The sequence below is a fragment of the Balaenoptera physalus genome (assembly GCF_965194825.1).
Source record: "Balaenoptera physalus genome assembly, chromosome: 1".
NCBI lineage: Eukaryota > Metazoa > Chordata > Mammalia > Artiodactyla > Balaenopteridae > Balaenoptera > Balaenoptera physalus.
This window is the reverse complement of record NC_138882.1, coordinates 47,324,721-47,344,364: the sequence shown is the minus strand read 5'-3', so window position 1 is coordinate 47,344,364 and position 19,644 is coordinate 47,324,721. Positions and strand designations below refer to the sequence as shown.

The 19,644-nt window shown below is 40.9% G+C and overlaps 2 long non-coding RNA genes across 2 annotated transcripts in view; one reads left to right on the top strand and one right to left on the bottom strand.

The window, feature by feature from the left end:
* The first annotated feature begins 873 nt into the window (after window positions 1-873).
* LOC309666485 overlaps window positions 874-19,644 on the top strand; it is a 47,130-nt gene continuing 28,359 nt past the window's right edge. The window contains exons 1-2 of the long non-coding RNA XR_014267121.1: window positions 874-17,321; window positions 17,662-19,353. This is a non-coding gene — a long non-coding RNA (uncharacterized lncRNA). The remainder of the gene's footprint in view (window positions 17,322-17,661; window positions 19,354-19,644) is intronic.
* Window positions 17,368-19,644, bottom strand: part of LOC309666497 — a 57,721-nt gene continuing 55,444 nt past the window's right edge. The window contains exon 2 of the long non-coding RNA XR_014267125.1: window positions 17,368-17,510. This is a non-coding gene — a long non-coding RNA (uncharacterized lncRNA). The remainder of the gene's footprint in view (window positions 17,511-19,644) is intronic.

Below are 19,644 nucleotides of genomic sequence, written 5' to 3'. Positions count from 1 at the left end.
CTCGTTTTCCTCCCTCACTTTGCAGTTTCCCCCAAGGGCTTTTTAAGTTCTGGTGAGTGTTGTATGTGGAACAGAAAGGTGCAAAGGTAGTGGCAATGAATTAACTTGTTAGCAGGAAGTGATTGTGAGACGAGGCATAAAATCTCTGTGACTGTAATTAACTGAAAGTTATAATTACATCATCTAAGGCAAATTGTTCCCTGAATGTCAACATGTTTACTTATTCCTTTATTTAATATTTCATTCTAACTTTCTAGATGTGGTTGAGAAATTAGTCAGGGACCAGCTTACCAGGTCAAGCAGGTATCTGGGAAATTCACCCAATTAATATATTTTCCTTGCCTGGTCTTATCTCACCTGCTCATCTGATCTAGTGTATCTTTTCAGCGTTTTTAATTAATTTTAATTTTTTTAATTGAAGTATAGTTGATTTGCAATATTGTGTTAGTTTTAGGGGTACACCATAGTGGTTCAGTATTTTTGCAGATTTTATTCCATTATAGGTTATTACAAGATAATGGGCATCCCTGTGCCTTGTTGCTTATCTATCTTATATGCAGTAGTTTGTATTTTTTAATCCCATACCCTTAATTTGTCCTTCCCTCACCTCCCTCTCCCCTTTTGGTAACCACCACAAGTTTGTTTTATATATCCATGAGTCTGTTTCTGTTCTGTATATAAATTCATTTGTATTATTTTTTAGATTCCACATATAAATGATATCATATCATATTTGTCTTTCACTGTCTGACTTATTTCACTAAGTGTAATATTCTCTAGGTCCATCCATGTTGCTGCAAATGACATTATTTCATTCTTTTTATGGTTGAGTAATAGTCTAGTGTGTGTGTGTGTGTGTATGTGTGTGTGTGTGTGTGTGTGTGTGTGTGTGTGTATACCATGTCTTCTTAATTTGGTCAAAAAGTTAATGGAACAAAACAGAGTAACTGAACTCATTTGATTTGGGACAAGAGTATAGCTTAAGTTCAGTTCTCTGGGGAAAAAAACCCCTCAATTCCCTGTGTCAAATATAATATCATATAATAATTTAGTCTAAAGTTGTTGAAAACTGGGGAATACGTTCCGAAAGTTTTCTCTACTTTATCAAAGCAAAAGAAGACAAAAATGGAACATAATAACCAATTATCCTCTTTCTCAAAAAGAATATGTAAGAGGGGAGACAGGATCCTGATGGAATCTCAGCCAGTTTGGTCAGGACCACCATCACTTACTGTCAGTGATGTCCGTAGTTAATAATAATGGCAAGGATATTAACCGGCAGCACCTATGGAGTTTTATGCTTGACACTGTATCCTTATCTCACCACTGTGAGGTGGGTTTTGTCAAGATCACAAAGCAGTGAGTGATGGCCTCCGATTCACTGCTCCTCACCTCTTCTCTACCCTGAGGACACAATGGCTGGAGGCCATGTGGGGTAGCAGGACAAGACCATGCTGAGAGAATGGAGAATTGCTGGTCATGTTAGCCTCTAATCTGTTAGGTGAGTTTAGGTAAGTCACATAAACTCCCTGAGGTTTTGCTTCCTATAAAGCAGAAGGGACTCCTGTTTTTTTCTAACTCCCATTGTGAAGGCTTGCTAGATAATAGCTGTGAAAGTTTTTGGACAGTCAACCATAAAGTCATAACAATAGGACATTATTTTGTATTGTGATCACTATGATGATGTGGCAAGATTCTCATATGAGACGTGGTAGCTGCTCTGGGGTAAAGATTCGCAGAGGAGTCAAATTCGCATGTCACATCCAGTGAGGCTGAGGTTCAAAATGAATCATTTGATATGCTGACATGCCAGGGAATCAGATAATTCACAGCCAGGAAGCAGCAGGAATCATGAACGTTGTGGATCTGACTTGATTGATGTGGTGACACATGTATTCAAAGCATCACCAGGCTCCCTAAACAGATCTCCTTCTAGGGAAGCCGATGTCTGTGGGAGGCTCCCTCCAGAGACTGCAGGCCAGGAATTGATCATAACAGATCATGAGGTAAATTTTTACAAGACTCAGGGGTTCTTCAGAGTGATCTGGCTGACATTATCCTGACTCAGGCTCCACCGTGCCTTGAACAATTACCACATCTCAGGTCGTGGGTTTCTAGATGATGGAATACTTCCATAGCTGATCCAGGCAGCAGGACACGAAGGCAAGGCAGAAATGTCATCCGTACTTCATCTAATCCCAGTAGACTGGTGGGTCTCAAACTCCAGGGAGACTAAAATCTCTTAGAAAACTCGTTCAAAGGCAGATTTCTGGGCTCCATTCCCAGGGATAGAGAGAGCCCATTGGTATAGTTTGGGACCCAGAACTGTGCATGCAAACGAACTCTTAAGTAACAATGCAGGTAATGTAAAATTAACATTTTCAGGGAAAAAATGTAGACGAGAAGGGCCCTGAATGAGAGTTACTATGATAAAAATTAAAAATCTAATATTTATTGAGCACTTACTATGAACCAGGCACTCTTCTATACATAAATTACTATAATACCTAATATGCCATATGTAAATTAACTCCTTCCATCCTCACCATGATCCCATGAGATATACAATAATATTTCATCCATTTTTTAAATGGAGTAATGGAGGCACAGATTGCTTAAGAAGATCCTAGCACCTGTGAGATCATGTCTTGGTTTCATAGTAAAATGTAAAAATGTTAATATCTCAGAAGAACTTTCTAGGAAAGGGATAGATTGTTCAAATCGCACACAGAGGGAGAGTCATTACTCCTATAGCTCTAGCAATATAGCCTGATTCTAATATTAAAATTCATGCCAGCCTGGTAACTTACAGTAGGGATGGAGCTTGGGGGAAACTGCCCACCGTAGAATCTGTTTCACAGGATCCAAACATTGAGATTGGAGAACATGAAACCCCAATAGTTACAGCTTTGTTCATAGGGCCCCGGCCTCTAATGCAGAAGTTGCTCTTCTCCCAACCAACTTTCTCTTTGATGGAGTCCTGTTGAAATGCTGCAGGCCTCATACTTGCCTACCAGGTTTACAGAAGGAGGGGTTTTTAAGCCTCTACGAATTAAAGTATAACGCTAACCATCTATGGCAAGTTAGCTCATTTAATTAGAGCCTATTAAGAATAAGGGTAAACTCACTGAACCCTACATTTACTCTCTGTTACGAAAGGATTCTTTGGAATTTTTCTCTTTTCCTTGGTTAAGAAGAGAAAAGAGGCAGGAGACTTGGAAGGCCCTCGTAACTGGGCGTAGTTACTGAGACAAACAGGCCAGCCCAGAGAGGAGGTAGTACTTGAATGTTTATTTTAAAATGCTCTTTCCTGGTTTAATTATCCATGTACCATGATTTAAATAACCTTGAAGTTGGCTGATCATTGCTTAAAATTTCGGAGCTCCAGAGTTCCAGGCTTACATTTCTAAGTGCCTGACTGCTAAAATGTTCCATTTGATTGCTCTGCCAGAATCCCTTCCTCCAAACATATCCCAGACTGAATCCATCATGTTCTCCACCAAGTCTGTCTTCTCCAGATGAAACTGTTTCTGTTCCTGATGACATTGTTCTCCCAGCAGGCTCAGAACCACAGCCATCTTTGAATGCACCCTCCCTAGATAGCCATCTGTGAGAGAAATTCACAAGTTCTCTCTGTTGTGCTGTTATTCTTCCAACACTCTCATCACTGTCAGTACCACAGTGCAGATCCCTTTTCACCTCGTGGTGTCTGGACCACGCTCTGGAAGCTAATGTTGTCTTCCTTTGTTCATCCTGTGGCTTCTTCCTACAGTGGCTCTGGGAAATTGAAACCATATCATTCTTGAGCTCAAAATTTCTCCATGATTTTTATTGCCTAGGAAAAGGTTCTGCAACCAATTCCATTGTGTGTGTTTGGGGCGGGTGCAGGGGGCAAGGTGCAGGGCAGGGTGGGCGTTCTACCCACACCACCAAGCAATTCTTGGACACCAGCTGGGTATCCTACAATTCAGCTCAATTTTGACTCACTATCTACCCAGATGGCATCAGATTCCACAAGTTAAGGGCTCAGTCCCACAAGATGTCCCTCTACTTCAGATGTCAATTGCAAGTCCAGGTTGTCACCTATATTTCTGACCAGCTGGCTATAAATCAGAGATTTCCTCAACCCTTTCCTTGGGTCTGATTAATTTTCTTCAACAGTACACAGGACACAGGAAACCAGTTTATGCACTAGATCAAAAGTTCATCACAGGAACTTCCCTGGTGGTACAGTTGTTAAGAATCTGCCTGCCAATGCAGGGGGCACGGGTTCGAGCCCTGGTCCGGGAAGATCCCACATGCCGCGGAGCAACTAAGCCCGTGAGCCACAACTACTGAGCCTGCACTCTAGAGCCTGCAAGCCACAACTACTGAAGCCTACACGCCTAGAGCACGTGCTCCACAACAAGAGAAGCCACCGCAGTGAGAAGCCTGCATACTGCAGCAAAGAGTAGCCCCTGCTCAATGCAACCAGAGAAAGCCGGCACGCAGCAACGAAGACCCAACGCAGCCAAAAATAAATAAATTTATATTGAAAAAAACAAACAGTACATGGTGGGAAAATGAAGCACAAGTATTGTTTTTAATCCACATGTTGATCTGTTAAGTGATTGTGATGGTTAATTGTATGCGTCAACTTGACTGGACTAACAGATGCCCCGATAACTGGTAAACTATTATTTCTTGGTGTGTCTGTGAGGGTGTTTCTGGAAGAGATTAGCATTTGAATCAGTAGGCTGAATAAGGAAGAAATAAAGAAGATTGCCCATACCACTTTGGGTGGGCATCATCCAGTCTAGTGAGGGCCTAAATAGATAAAAAAGGTGAAGGATGGGCAAATTTGCTGTCTTTGCTTGAGTTGGTACACCATCTTCTCCTGCCCTCAGCCATCAGTGCTCCTGGACTTCAGACTCAGACCAGTACTTACACCATCAGCTGCCCTGGTCCTCAGATCTTCAGAGTTGGATTGAATTATACCACTGGCTTCCCTTCTCCAACTTGAAGATGGCAGATAGTGGGACTTTTCCTCCATAATTGTGTAAGCCAATTCCTATAATACATTTCCTCTTAAATATATATATATATATCTCAATACATATGTATCCTATTGGTTCGATGTCTCTGAAGAAATCTGACCTGCATCAAGACCCTGGTCTCCCCATTAGGCTCGCCCATAGTATAATGTTGTCTTCTACCATCTGCTGGTAGCACTTCTCATCACCTCCCCTCTGAGACCCCATAACCAAGCCACCATCACCTCTCTCTTTTTTAAAACAGTTTTATTGAGGTGTAATTACATACTATAAAAGTCACCTATTGTAAGTGTATTATAATTCAATGATTTTTAGTAGTCATTTAGTAATAGAATTGTGTAACCATCATCACAGTTTTAGAACATCTCCATCACCCCAAAACATTTCTTTGTGCCTATTTGCAGTCAATTCTGCTCCCACTTTCAATCCCTGGCCACCACTGCTCTGTTTTCTATATCTATAGATTTGCCAAGCACTGCTCTGTTTTCTGTATCTATAGATTTGCCTTTTCTGGACACTTCATGTAAATGGAATCATACAATATGTAGTGTTTTGTATGTGGCTTCTTTCATTTAGCATAATATTTTTGAGGTTCATCTATGTTGTAGCATGCACTGGTAGTTTGCTCCTTTTCACTGCTGAATAGTATTCCATTGCATGGACATACCACATTTGTTTATCTTTTCATTAGTTAGTCAACATTTGGATTGTTTCAAGTTTTTTGGCTATTGCGAGTAAGCCTGCTCTGAACTTTAAGTCTTTCTGTGGACGTATGTTTGTATTTCTTTTATGTAGATATCTAGATGTGGAATTGCTGGGTTGTAAAAATATATTTAATAATTTAATATATTTAAGAAACCACCAAACTGTTTTCCAAAGTGGGTCTATCGTTTTTCATTCCCACAGGTATAAGGGTTCTAATTTCTCCACATCCTCACCAATACTTGTTGTTCTCTATCTTTTTGATTATAGCCATTCTAGTGGGGGGTGTAGTAATACCTTATTTTGGTTTTAAACTGCATCTCTTAATGATTTACTGATGTCCAGCATCTTTTCATGTGCTTATTAGCTCTTCTTATATTTTCTTTGGTGAAATGTCTATTCAAATATTTTGACTATTTAAAAATTGAATTGCTTGTCTTATTATTGAGTTATATGAGTTGTTTATACAATCTGGATACAAGTTCTTTATCAGACATATGATTTACAAACCGTTTCTCCCAGTTTGTGCCTTCCCCCTTTCATTTTTCTAACGGTGCCTTTTAGAAGAGCAAAAGTTTTAATTTTTTTTTTTATTTTTTTAATCAGTCATCAATTTTATACACAACAGTGTATACATGTCAATCCCAATCGCCCAATTCAGCACACCACCATCCCCACCCCACCGCGGTTTTCCCCCCTTGGTGTCCATACGTTTGTTCTCTACATCTGTGTCTCAACTTCTGCCCTGCAAACCGGTTCATCTGTACGATTTTTCTAGGTTCCACATACATGCGTTAATATACGATATTTGTTTTTCTCTTTCTGACTTACTTCACTCTGTATGACGGTCTCTAGATCCATCCACGTCTCAACAAATGACTCAATTTCGTTCCTTTTTATGGCTGAGTAATATTCCATTTTATATATGTACCACAACTTCTTTATCCATTCGTCTGTCAATGGGCATTTAGGTTGCTTCCATGACCTAACTATTGTAAATAGTGCTGCAGTGAACATGGGGGTGCATGTGTCTTTTTGAATTACGGTTTTCTCTGGGTATATGCCCAGTGGTGGGATTGCTAGATCATATGGTAATTCTATTTTTAGTTTTTTAAGGAACCTCCATATTGTTCTCCATAGTGGCTGTATCAGTTTACATTCCCACCAACAGTGCAAGAGGGTTCCCTTTTCTCCACACCCTCTCCAGCATTTGTTGTTTGTAGATTTTCTGATGATGCCCATTCTAACTGGTGTGAGGTGATACCTCATTGTAGTTTTGATTTACATTTCTCTAATAATTAGTGATGTTGAGCAGCTTTTCATGTGCTTCTTGGCCATCTGTATGTCTTCTTTGGAGAAATGTCTATTTAGGTCTTCTGCCCATTTTTGGATTGGGTTGTTTGTTTCTTTAATATTGAGCTGCATGAGCTGTTTATATATTTTGGATATTAATCCTTTGTCTGTTGATGCGTTTGCAAATATTTTCTCCCATCTGAGGGTTGTCTTTTCGTTTTAATTTTTATAAAGTTTTAATTTTTATAAAGTCCAATTAATCAATTTTTTTTCTTGTTTTTGATATCATATATAAGAACTCTTTGCCCTGATGTCACTACATTTTTTTTTCTTATGTTTTCTTCTAGAAGTCTTGTAATTTCACTTCTACATTAAGTCTATGATCCATTTTGAGTTAATTTGTGTATGGTGTGAAGTTAGTATCTACATTCTTTTTATTTTCAATTTTTTTTGTATATAAGTGCCAATTGTCTCAGCCCTGTTTGTTGGAAAGACTACCTTTCCCTTATTGAATTGCCTTAGCATATCTGTCAAAAATCAACTGACCATAAATGTGACAGTTTGTTTCTGGACTCTCACCTCTGTTCCATTGATCTATGTGATTATCCCATGCCAGTACCACATTGTCTTGCTTACTGTAGCTTTATGGTTAAGTTTGTAATTGGGCAATATAAGTTCTTTTCTCTTTTTTTTCAAGATCGTTTCAGCTACTGTGGGTTCTTTGCACTTTCGTATGCATTGTAGAGTAAACTTGTCAATTTCTATAAAAAATCCTGATGGCAATTTTATATGGATTGTATTAAATCTATAGATCATTCTGGGGAGAATTGCCATCTTAATAAAATTGAGTCTTCAGTTTATGAACATGGAATGTAACTCTATTTATTCAGCAATGCTTTGTGGTTTTCAAAGTACAAGCCCTATCTTGCACTTCTTTTGGTAACTTGATTCCTAAATATTTCATTCTTTTTGACGCTATTGTGAATGGAAGTCATTTCTTAATCTTGATTTTGGACTATTCCTTGCTAACTTGTAGAAATACAATTGATTTTTGTGCATTGATCCTGAACCTTGTGACCTTTCCAAACTTGTTTATTAACTCTAATATATCTTTTAATGTGAGCATTTCTCAAGATTTTCTACATACGAGATCACGTTGTCTGTGAATAAAGGCAGTTTTACTTCTTCCATTCCAATTGGTATGCCTTTAATTTTTTTCTTGCCATATTAAACTGACTAGAACTTTGGTACAAGGTTGAGTAGAAGGAGTAAGAGTGGGTACGCATGCCATATTCCTAGTCTTAGTGGGAAAACTTTTGCCAGTGAATCCATTTGGGCATGACTTTGTCATTGTGGGAAGATTTTAAATTACAAATCAGTTTTTACCTTATTATATATCAATTCAGATTTTCTATTTCTTCTTGAGTCAGTTTAGGTAACATGTCTTCCTAGAAATTTTTCCATTTTACACAAGTTGTCTAATTTGATATAAAGTAGTAATTTATAATATTCACTTATAATCCTTTAATTTTTTACAAGAATGGAAAGGATTGCCCCTCTTTTTTTGGGGGGGGTGGTAATTTATGTCTCCTCTTTTTATTTCCTGGTTAGTCTAGCTAAAGATTTATCAATTTTGTTGGTCTTTTCAAGGAACCAACTTTTGGTTTCATTGATTTTTTGCTACTATTTTTCTGTTTTCTATTTCTCTGTTTTCTACTTCTCTGTTTTCTACTCTACTCTTCATTATTTCCTTTCTCTTTCTTGCTTTGGATTTAGTCCCTCTATTACTGGTTTCTTATGGTTGATGTTTAAGTTATTGATTTAATAACTGTCTTCTGTTCTAGTATAGGCACTTATAGCTATATATTTCCCTCTAATTACTGAATTAGCTGCATCCCATAAATTTTGATATGTTGAATTTTATTCTTACTCAGCTCAAAATATTTTTTAAAATTTCCTTCTGGTGTTTTTCTTTGACAAATGGTTTATTTAGAAGTGTTTTGTTTAATTTCCAAGTATTTAGTAATTCCCCCAATTTCCTTCTGTTGTTGATTTCTAATTTCATTGTATTATAGTTAGACAGCACACTTTGTATGATTTCAGACCTTTTAAATTTATTGAAACTTGTTTTATAGCCTGACATATGGTCCACTCCAGACAATGTTCCATGCGTGTTTGAAAAGAATGTGTATTCTGCTGTCATTGAGTGGAATGTTTTATAAATATCAGTGAGGGCAAGTGTTTTTAAGTCTTCTCTATACTTGCTGACTTTCTGCCTAGCTGTTCTATCAATTTAAAGTGGAGTACTAGGATCTCCAACTGTGATTTTTGAACACTATCATCTCTTGCTTATGTTATTGTAGTAGCTTAGCACTCCCTGTCCACCCTCCCTGCTTTATTTTTTTCAATAGGACTTATCATCATCTGACCGTGTATATATTTTACTTATATGTTAGAATATATAGGTCCTATTATGGCAGGGATTTTGTCATTTTTCATTGCTGCTGTAACCATAGTACCTATAACAGTGCCTGACACATATGTCACTCACAAATATTTGTTGGATGAATAAACACATCACTGAACAAATGGCACCCACTATTCTCTTTGACAAGTACAAAACTCCTTACCCTACCATCTGGAGGATAACCGCGATGGATCAATACCAGTGGAATACTGAGATGGAGTGGCCATAGGTGGAAACTCTCCCTTCTCCCTCATGTTTTTCCTTTGGGTTTCTCTCTCCTTATATTTTCTAGTCATCAGAGTAGTAGGACTTGAGGACCAGGACTGGATGTAGATCTTGAGGAACTAGGCCACTGTGCTTGATTGAGATCCAGGCTGTTTGGTGGCTTTCTCCAGGCAAAGGAATCCCCCTGGCATCAGGTGGCCCTGTGCAGCTCAGTGGGTGTTAATTTCCAAGTGGAGAGGACAAGGAGGGGCTAAAACTTCACAGTAATAAACAGAGCAGCTTTCCCCTGCATCTACACTTTTTCCTCCTGAACCTGAAACAGCTAGCCATAGGGGGCTGGTCCAAGATCGGGTGTTCAAAATTCCAGCCAAACATCATTCCATCTTAGCACAATTGACACTATCTACTCAGATGTACATCTTGATGTAGCTTTGAAATTTTATGTTTATCCTGCTTTGGAGGGCTATATTATATATAACAACATCAGAAAAAAAATACCCCAGCATATAATATTTACTGAGTGCTTGGCATATGATATCAAGATTTTTCACATTTATCGAGTATATTGGATACTTTATATATCTATATGCTTAATCAGTTAAAAATAAAAGACTGACTAATATTTTTCTTTTACTCATTAAAGTTAGGTCTAAGTTTTATAAACTGTTCTTTTATGGTGTGCATAACCAACTGGAGCTCAGAGGAGTGATCTGAGCTACAGACAACAATTTGGGTATCTTGTATAAATGTATGATAATTAAAGGTATAGGGATAGATCATATGCTCTGGAGAGTGATAAAAGGAGAGAGCCTAGCTCAAAACTTTGAGGAATTTAATTTTTAATGGTTGAGTAGAAGATGATGAGCCTGAAAAGGCAGAGAAGGAGCACCCAGAGAGGTCACAGGAAAACTGGGAGGGTGTTACACACAGGAAGGTATGTGTCAGCTTTCTGAAAGCTTGCAATTCTCATAACACACTGTGCTTTGGGGGAGTCTAACTCCTAATAAAGTACCTGTCATTTAATTAAAAATTATCATTAAGCAGGTGGTCCTGAAATTGTGCTTGACACTAGATAAATAGTTCTCAGCCAGATGTACCTACAACACTGGAAGGATGTAGATTTTTGCATTATTAAGATGTTGTATCTTCATCAAAATTAGTTTATTCCAATTCTTGCATTCCCCCTCTGAGTGTGGCATATCCTTTCCAGATACCCTATTATTCATCTATGGCTTTTTGGCATTCTAGTAGTAAATTTGAATATTTGATGTCAGTGAAACTTGATGATAAACACTGTACAAATAGAGTTGAATTATTATTGCAGCATTCCTGGGAATGAGATTATTTCTTATTTTTGTGTTTAATGCTAGTGGCAGTAAATTCCCAATGAATTTTCATTTTATTGTTTTAGACTCAGCAACAAATTTATTTTGCTCATTCACTCACTCATTCATACATCAAATGTATGTTAAGTGCCTACTATATGCCAGACACTGGGAGTGTTAAGACACATCAGGCATGATTCTCAAGCTTTGGTATGCATTGGAACCACCTGGAAAACTTGTTAAAAATACATATGCCCCAATGCACGCCCTCATATTCAGTAGGTCCAGGGTCATTTCTGGGAATCTATGTTTAACAAGCTCTCTGTGTGATTCTGATGCACAACAAAGTTTTAGAACTATTGTTCTATGTAAAAACATTGATAGTGAAAACTTAAATATACTAAAATGTAAGAGGTGTCAGATAGAAGTATACATGGGGTAGAGTGTATATTAAATTTTATTATATTTGTATCTTCCTATAGCAGTAGACTGTACACTCAACAATATTATTGCAAATTTTCAGCTATAATGGAATTTTTTGTTAGGTCTTTAAAGCCTTAGCAATATGTTTATTTTCATTAATATTGCAGAAAATTTTAATGTCCTTATAACTGATCATAAAGGTAAGAGCATGCTGTTAACATACAAATATCATTATATCCATGCATACAACTTCCTTTAGTAGGAATGAGGAAAGCATCTGGCAGTTCTTACGGAAATGCTGGGAAGCGTATTCTGTGGCCATTACAGGACTGGTCCTTTTATAAATGAAAGGGTTCTTTCCTTTTCTTTTATTCCTTTGTCTACTGGGCTCTTTTGCAGCCTGTTGATACAAACAGCATTAGAGGAGTATCAGCAGTTTCTAAAACACCCACAATAATGCAAAGTGCAAAACTCTGAGTCTTGCATTGAGGAAAATAAGCTTTCTTTTAAAGAATAATTGGTGTTTTCTTCTTAAAAGGAGGTACTCATTTACTGTGCCATTCACAAAGAAACTTAGGCTGTGAGGGATGGATCAACTCCACTTTTATTGTAGGGAAGCTGTGATGTTCCTTGACTACAAGATTTAATAGGAAGAGATGTAGGTTAGAAGCAACTATTTAACAAGTCTGATTCAAAATTGAGTGAAAACAGCACAGGAAACTTGAAAAAAATTCTAGAATTTTTTCCAAATGTTGATTCAAAATGTCTGCTGGTCTCTTGAAATAGCTTCAAGAAGTGCAATATGGTGGCTGCTGATCACAGAAATTCTTGATTTTCCTCTCTTTCCTGGGAACACAGGTAAACTATACTTCCGAGCCTCCTTTACATTCTATATATGGTCATATACTAAGTTATAGCCAATGGAATATGAGTGGAAGTGATGTGAGATAGATAGATAGATAGATATACCTCTTCTAGGCTTGACCCATAAAAAGTTCCCCCTGTGGTTCTCCATGCACCTTTCTGTCTGCTGGATGATGATACCCAGGCAACCTTGAAAGCCACAAATTAAAAACTGCATGGCTTCTGTCAGCCTGGGTTCTTAAATAACTGTACGGAGCAGGGACATCCCACCCGCACTCCTCCCCATCCCAATGCCAATGGACTTTGCTTGAGAGAAAAACAACCCTTCACCCTGTTAAGCCTCTGAAGCGTTGGGGTTAGTCTGTAACAGCAGTTAGCCTACTTTAACTAATACAGGATGTAAGAATACGGGCAAGTCTGTACCATGAGACCATGCACTACCTATTATTTCTGGAGCCAGAGCCCTGAACATAGTCCCATAATTCTCCTGCAGAGGTTGCCTTTACCATAATCCCCCTGAGAAAATTCTGTAGAAAAGACTCTTCTAGCTCCAGGGGGCAGTACTTAGGCTGTCAGGAGTATTCTAGTCCTGCAAGGACAGTTCAAAGCAAACATTTCTCTTGGTCAATGGGACATGGTCCTAGCAGCACACAGAGTGTGAAATACACAGAAATTCTCACTTCAGAATTTGGAGACAACAGGATTGGATAGAAGGAAACCAGAGGCACAGCCACAATGGAGCACGACACGCATGCAGAGAACCAGAGCACAGGACCACCTGCTAGGTCCCTTAATGGCACTTGCCACAGACTGGCAGGTATTGTCATTAAAATTTAAGAGAAAATCCTCCTGGCTTTTAAAAAGTTTTACTGCATGGAAGTCAGATAGCGAATTTCACGATGTTCGAAGTCCTAGTCCTTAGGAAAAGATAGATTTGCCTTCCCTTTTAAGATAATGACCGAGCCCCTCCAGATTGTCTCCTTCCTCTCCCAGCAGCCAGCCTTTCACACGCCAGCACCCTTCCCACAGTGATGGCTTTCCACTGGGTAGCTATTTATGGCATCACCCATTCCAAATACAATCTCAGTGGATATAGGAACTACTTAAGAATTTGCAACCTGATTTATTTTTAATTTTGGCTTGGTTTTTATCCGAAATATTCCTCCAAGCCTTAAAGCTCTTCAGCCATTTTACAATAAGTACCTCTCTCTCCTTCCTAGTCCATTAAATAAAATAGCCACCATCCAAGTAACAGTTATTCTGTACAAGGCACTGGGCATGGCCTTTACCTACATTACGTTACTTAATCGTCACAGGAGAGTATTATTGTTATCCCATTTTGCATATGAAGAAACTGAGGCAGCAAAAGGTTAAATAACTTGGCCAAGCTCACATAACTAGTAAGGAGCAAAACCAGGGTTCAAACCTGAGCACTCTAGCTGCAAACCTCCAACCTTAACCACTGTGCTCTACGGCCTCTACTTCTATTTTAATTTTTGCTCATGGAAGACATCTCTTGAGAGAGTAGTTGATTCTTCAGAAGGAAGATAAATAATTCCAGTTCATCAGAACTTCTTCTCTGCACCTTTGTTTTTTTTTCATTCCAGCACTTGTGGAATCTGGGAACCTCTTACCATGGTACCAGTGTTCACTCTCTGAGGTACCTCCCTTCTCTAAATCTTAGCAGTTCTCTGGCACGGCGAGATCCTGGGGCTGTTGCCACAGTCTTCCGGAAAAGAGAAGCTTCTTGGCTCCAGCACGTTCTTAACGCTCAGGAGAAGAGCTGCACTGAGGGGCCAATCTGTCGCTGTGTCTATATTTAGCACCATCTGCCAGGAATATTTCAAACCGCCTATTTTAGTACATGCCATTTTGTGCAAATGCGACTGCTCCACCACTAGTTCGTGGGAAACCAAGGGCACTGGCGGGATAGGGAGTTTCTGCTCTTTATGTTAAGTGTTGTGAGCCGGCCCTTCAGGCAACCTTCCAATGAGACAAGGGAGAGGATGGAGGGAGGGTTTTCCCAGGGTGTTAGTCCCAGGGGTCCACACTTTCAGTGGCTCAAAAGCGATCCAGGGGTGGCAGCTGCCGAGGAGGCGGAGGGGGGTTCTGGATTGGGGGAGGAAACGTAAAAAGCCCAAGGCTTTTATACAGCATCCCTGAGGCAACATGCTGGCCTTTCCCATTTCAGAGCTCCCCATTCCAGCTCCATAAATCACTGGGCAAACTCTTCCAGCCTTAACCAACCCTGTGCAGCCTTTGTGATCCATCTCAGGGAAAGACAAGGGCTCCCGTTTACTGAGGGCTTCAGTTTTCAGTGTTGGCTTGTACAAGCATCAGTTCAACTCATCCATATGACATCCTTGTGAGGGAGGTTCTAGTCTTAGTTCCACCTTACAGCCAAGGAAACTGAGGCTTGGAGAGGCTTAGGGACTTGCAGAGTTAGAATCTGAGCTCGGGCTCACTGAAGCGAGACCATGATCTTAACTATTGTTATCATAGTGACCAGTTCTAAATCCCCTACCCAATCAGTCTCTCTGCAATAGACACTGTATTTTTTGCATATTATTTCCATCTGCAGCTTATTTTCCAGACTCAATGCTTAACTGTATTTGAGAGGTTCTGACCATAGGTTTGTTATCTAGCCCCACTGTGACTGTGTTGACTTCCCTAAAAACCCCTCCCAGACTGGGCCCAGAAACAGCCCAGTGAGGTGGGGGGCTCTTGGTTTTGCCCTCAGCCTTGAGTAAGAACTGCTTGGAGGAAGCAGTTGAACAGCCTTATGAGAGCCTGCCCCAGCTGTAGAGGTGCAGAGAGATGTATGGAATTCATCCTTGTAGATGACAAGGGCTGCTGGGAAAGGAAATGCCACCAGGGACTGGCATGGGACCAGAGCTGAGAAGACTGACAGCGGGGTGCAGTTCATTAACCCAGCTGTCCTGGGTGACTTATTTATCTTCAGAGTGGCTGAATCCAGGCAAATTCTGAACAGTGATAATAGGAAAATATCAAAATATATGTGTACTTTTTTCTAAGCACAATTCCTGAGGATGACCAGTCACCCTAGGTTGAAAGTTAGAAGAGGTGGTTACATGCATGCTCTGGTGTTGTAGGTTGGAAACTGAGTCCTTGGGAAGTAGAGTGAGTGGTACAGAATAGAGATTAGAAATCAGAGCTTTTAACAGACAGCTCCATATCCCATCTGTTTCAGTTGTTTATTCCTATATACCAAGCCACCCTTAAACTTAGTGGCTTAAAACAAGAACAATCATTTTATTATTACCTCCCATGGATGTTGGTGGGTGGCTGTCTGGCTAGGTGGTTCTCACTGGGGTCTCTCCTTCAGTTGCAGCTGGACAATGGTTGGGGCTGGAGTCATTTCAAAGGCTTCTTCATGTATCTGGAAGTCGGTGCTGGCTGTGAACTGGGACCTCAGCTTGGCTGTGTGTCAGGACAGCTATACATCTTCTCTCCATGGGCCTGACTGTCCCCATAGGAAGAGAGAGGGAGAGACCCAAGAGAATGAGGCAAACAATATATCACCTTTTATGACCGAGCCTTAGAAGTCACGTAGTGTCATAGTATAGTCCCATTGTGGTCGCAGGCCAGGCCAGATCCAAGAGGAGAGAATATAGACACACTCCTCAAAGGAAGGAGAATCAACATCAGTTTGTAAGAGGAGCATGTGAGATGGGATATATATTGTGGTGGCCATCTTTGAAAGATACAGTCATCCATACCAATTGCAATGGACTAGGGAAAAGCTCGGATTTGGGAGAAATTGGATGAGGTACTATAGCCAGTATTAAGTGCCAGAGGGCTGGAAGGGCAGTGGAGAATCAAGACTCCAAGCAATTCCTTCTTACCTTCAACAAGTGTTTACTGGGTACTTATCAGGTGCCAGAAACTGGGGATACAGCAGTGATCAAGAGACAAGGCTCCAGCAGCTTTCATGTAATTTAGAGTCTGGTGGGGATGCGATGAACAACTGCTCAAATAAATACAGAAGTGCCACGAGGAACTATAAAGTTGGGTAAGAAGACTAACGATATTGGGGCGGGGTGTCTATTTTAGGTAAAGAGCTTAGGGATGACCTCTCTGAGGTGGGGACATTTGAGCAGAGACTTAAATGGACGGAGTGAAGCATGCAAACATCTGGAGGAAGGGCATTCCAGCCTGGGGAAGAGCGAGGGCAAAGTCCCTGCAGAAGGATAAACTTGAGTATTCAAGGTATAACAGGAAGCCCTGTGACTAGCATGGAGGGTTTAAGTTGGAGAAGGGTAGGAAATGAGGTATAAGAAGTTACCAGGAGTTGGGGCAAAATCTATTACAAAACATTGCTTTTGCTGGTGTTTGGTCCCCTCGGTGTTAGGATGGAAGAACAAATCCTCCTCATTAGAAAGTATCCATCATGAACATAGGCTTCCTGTTTTCTAAACATAAATGACCGTGTTTCTATTTGGGGCAGAGCTGACTGAATACGAATTTCAGAAAACATCTCGGACATGAATGTAGAAGCATCTGGCCGCCCTCAGGGTAACTTCCCACCACTTACCACAGTCAGTCTGGTCTTTGTCAGGGCATCTTCCTTTTCAGAGGGTAACTATGACAACGGAGCCTGATGCTGATGCTGTGGCCGTGCAGCAGCCCTCTCTTTGCACACATGATGCTGTGGGAACACAGGACTGTGAATGAGGGTAACATCGGCCTCTCTCTTTGCAGTGAACAAGTTATCTGCAAGTTGATTCAATTAATGTTTTTTTTACTTGCTTTGTTTTTACTATGACTCTTTCATAACAAAATGATTAACATGTCCTATAATCTGTAACATCATTTCCCAAACTTATTTGATCAAGACCCTTGTATTAGTTTTCTGTTGCTGCTGTAACAAATCACCACAAACTTAACAGCTCAAAAAACACAAATGTATTATCTTACAGTCTGTAGATCAGAAGTCTGATGTGGGTCTCTACAGGCTAAAATGACAGTGTCAGCAGGGCTATGTCCCTTTCTTTTTTTTTTTTTAAAGAAGATTTTTTTTTTTTTAATTTTTATTTATTTATTTATTTATTTTTGGCTGTGTTGGGTCTTCGTTTCTGTGCGAGGGCTTTCTCTAGTTGTGGCAAGCAGGGTCCACTCTTCATCGCGGTGCGCGGGCCGCTCACTGTCGCGGCCTCTCTTGTTGCGGAGCACAGGCTCCAGACGCGCAGGCTCAGTAATTGTGGCTCACGGGCCCAGCCACTCTGCGGCATGTGGGATCTTCTCAGACCAGGGCTCGAACCCGCGTCCCCTGCATTGGCAGGCAGACTCTCAACCACTGCGCCACCAGGGAAGCCCGGCTATGTCCCTTTCTTGAGGCTCAAGGGGAAGGTCCATTTCCTTAGTCATTCTGGTTCTTGGCAGAATTGAATTCCTTGTGGTTATAGGACCAAGGTCTCCATTTTCTTGCTGGCTGAGGGCCATTCCCAGCTTCTAAAGGCTGCCCAAATTCCTTAGCTCATGGCTCCGTCCTCTATCTTCAAAGCCAGCAATGGCAGGTAGAATAATTCTCACACCTTGAATCTCTCCTCCATCTTCTTCTGTCTCATCTCTCTCTGACCACAGCCAGGGAAGATTTTCAACTTTTAAGAACTCATGTGATTAGATTGGGCCCACCTGGATAATCCAGGGTGTTCTTTCCACCTGAAGATCCGTGCCCTTAGTCACATCGGCAAAGTTCCATTTACCATGTAAGGCAACACAGTCACATGTTCCATGGATTAGAGTGTGGACATCTTTGGGAGAGTCATTCCCTACCACAACCTTCATTCCCCAACCCCATTAAACTAGAGTTTAATGCAATAGAGTTTGGGAAGCCCTGCAGTAGAGGTATCCAGAGGGCTGATTCTAGACAGGAAAGAAACTATTTCTTTAGGGGCTGTTGCAACAGCCAAAGCACTGGGTGAGCACAAGACCAGGTGAGGTTGGATTCCTCCACGTGGTTGGCGCAGGGGGGTCAGAGGAATAAGGTTTCAGTGATGGGTTTAACCTTCTTGCTTACCTCGAGTACGAATCAGGCAGATTTTTCTGATTAGGCTCGTCTGTCAAGAACTTCTGCCTCTAATGCCAGAAAGGAGAGGAAGGGACCGTTACTGCAGCAGGTGCTTTTCAAAATCACCTCATATAATGGTCATGCTAACTTGTGAAGGTGAACCCTGCATTTGAACCTACATGAGGTAGATTCATTTGGTGACTCACTCGGGTCCCCTTTACTGGGCTGGTGCACCCGTCTACAGAGGTGGTGAGCTAACAGCTCACAGCTCCCCCTTTCTCTAGAAATTACCCTTACAGCTGATGGGGGCTGCCTCAGCTTTGAGGTTATGCCACCGACCACCCCCTCGCCCAACGTGCGGGCACACACACACACACACACACACACACACACCCCCTCCCAACCACAAAAGTCTGGCCCTCTTACCTCCTGGTGGGGACATTTCTGTGTCCCAGAGTCCTCTGGGGATCAAATCTGGACTTCTTCCTCGCTTTACTCTTTTCCCTTCACTTTTCTCCTTCCCTTCTTCCCTTACAAGTTTTTCCTGAATAAATCACGTGTTCCCAAACCCCTACCTCTGGCAGTACTTCCAAAGAACCCAACCTAAGATGTGATACAAAATTAATTCAAATATCGGGACCCACAAAATGGAGGCTGGCCCAGCGGCGGGGGCCCACATCACAGATCTAAACGGAAGTCAGTTCCCACTTACAAGAAATGCCTCACTGTCAAGGAAACCTGACATGCACCAGTCACAATCCTCCAACTCAGCTTTAGCTGGCTTCCCTCACCCTAGAAAACGAGACCTGCTAGCCTTATAAGGGAATACCGGACCTCCTAGCCAATCATGCCATTTCCTTGTCGCCTCTTCTAACTCTCTCTAAAACGTAGTCCTCGCTTTTTGCAGGTTCCTGGGCTAGACTCAGACAGAACCAAGAGAAAAAACAGGAGAAAATGCCGCTATCGCCCCTGGTACCTGCCCCTTTCCGGGTATGTAGTTGAATAAATCAAATGAAGCTTGATTATTTCTTTGTAGAAGTGGGGCGGGAATTATGTGTAGGATTCTAAAGACTAAGTTTGTAGGAAAGGATAAGCAGTGAGAGTTGAGAATAAGTATGAATTCAATGGTCCCTCTCACTGTAAGCTCCTTGGGGGTACGGGACGTGTTCGTTTCATGCACACTGTATCCCTGCGCCCAGCACAGGAGCTGAAACGTGGCAGATCTGCAGCAGTTAAGTGAATGAAGTTGAGAGAAGCAACCGGTGAGGTTTCTGTGAGTCC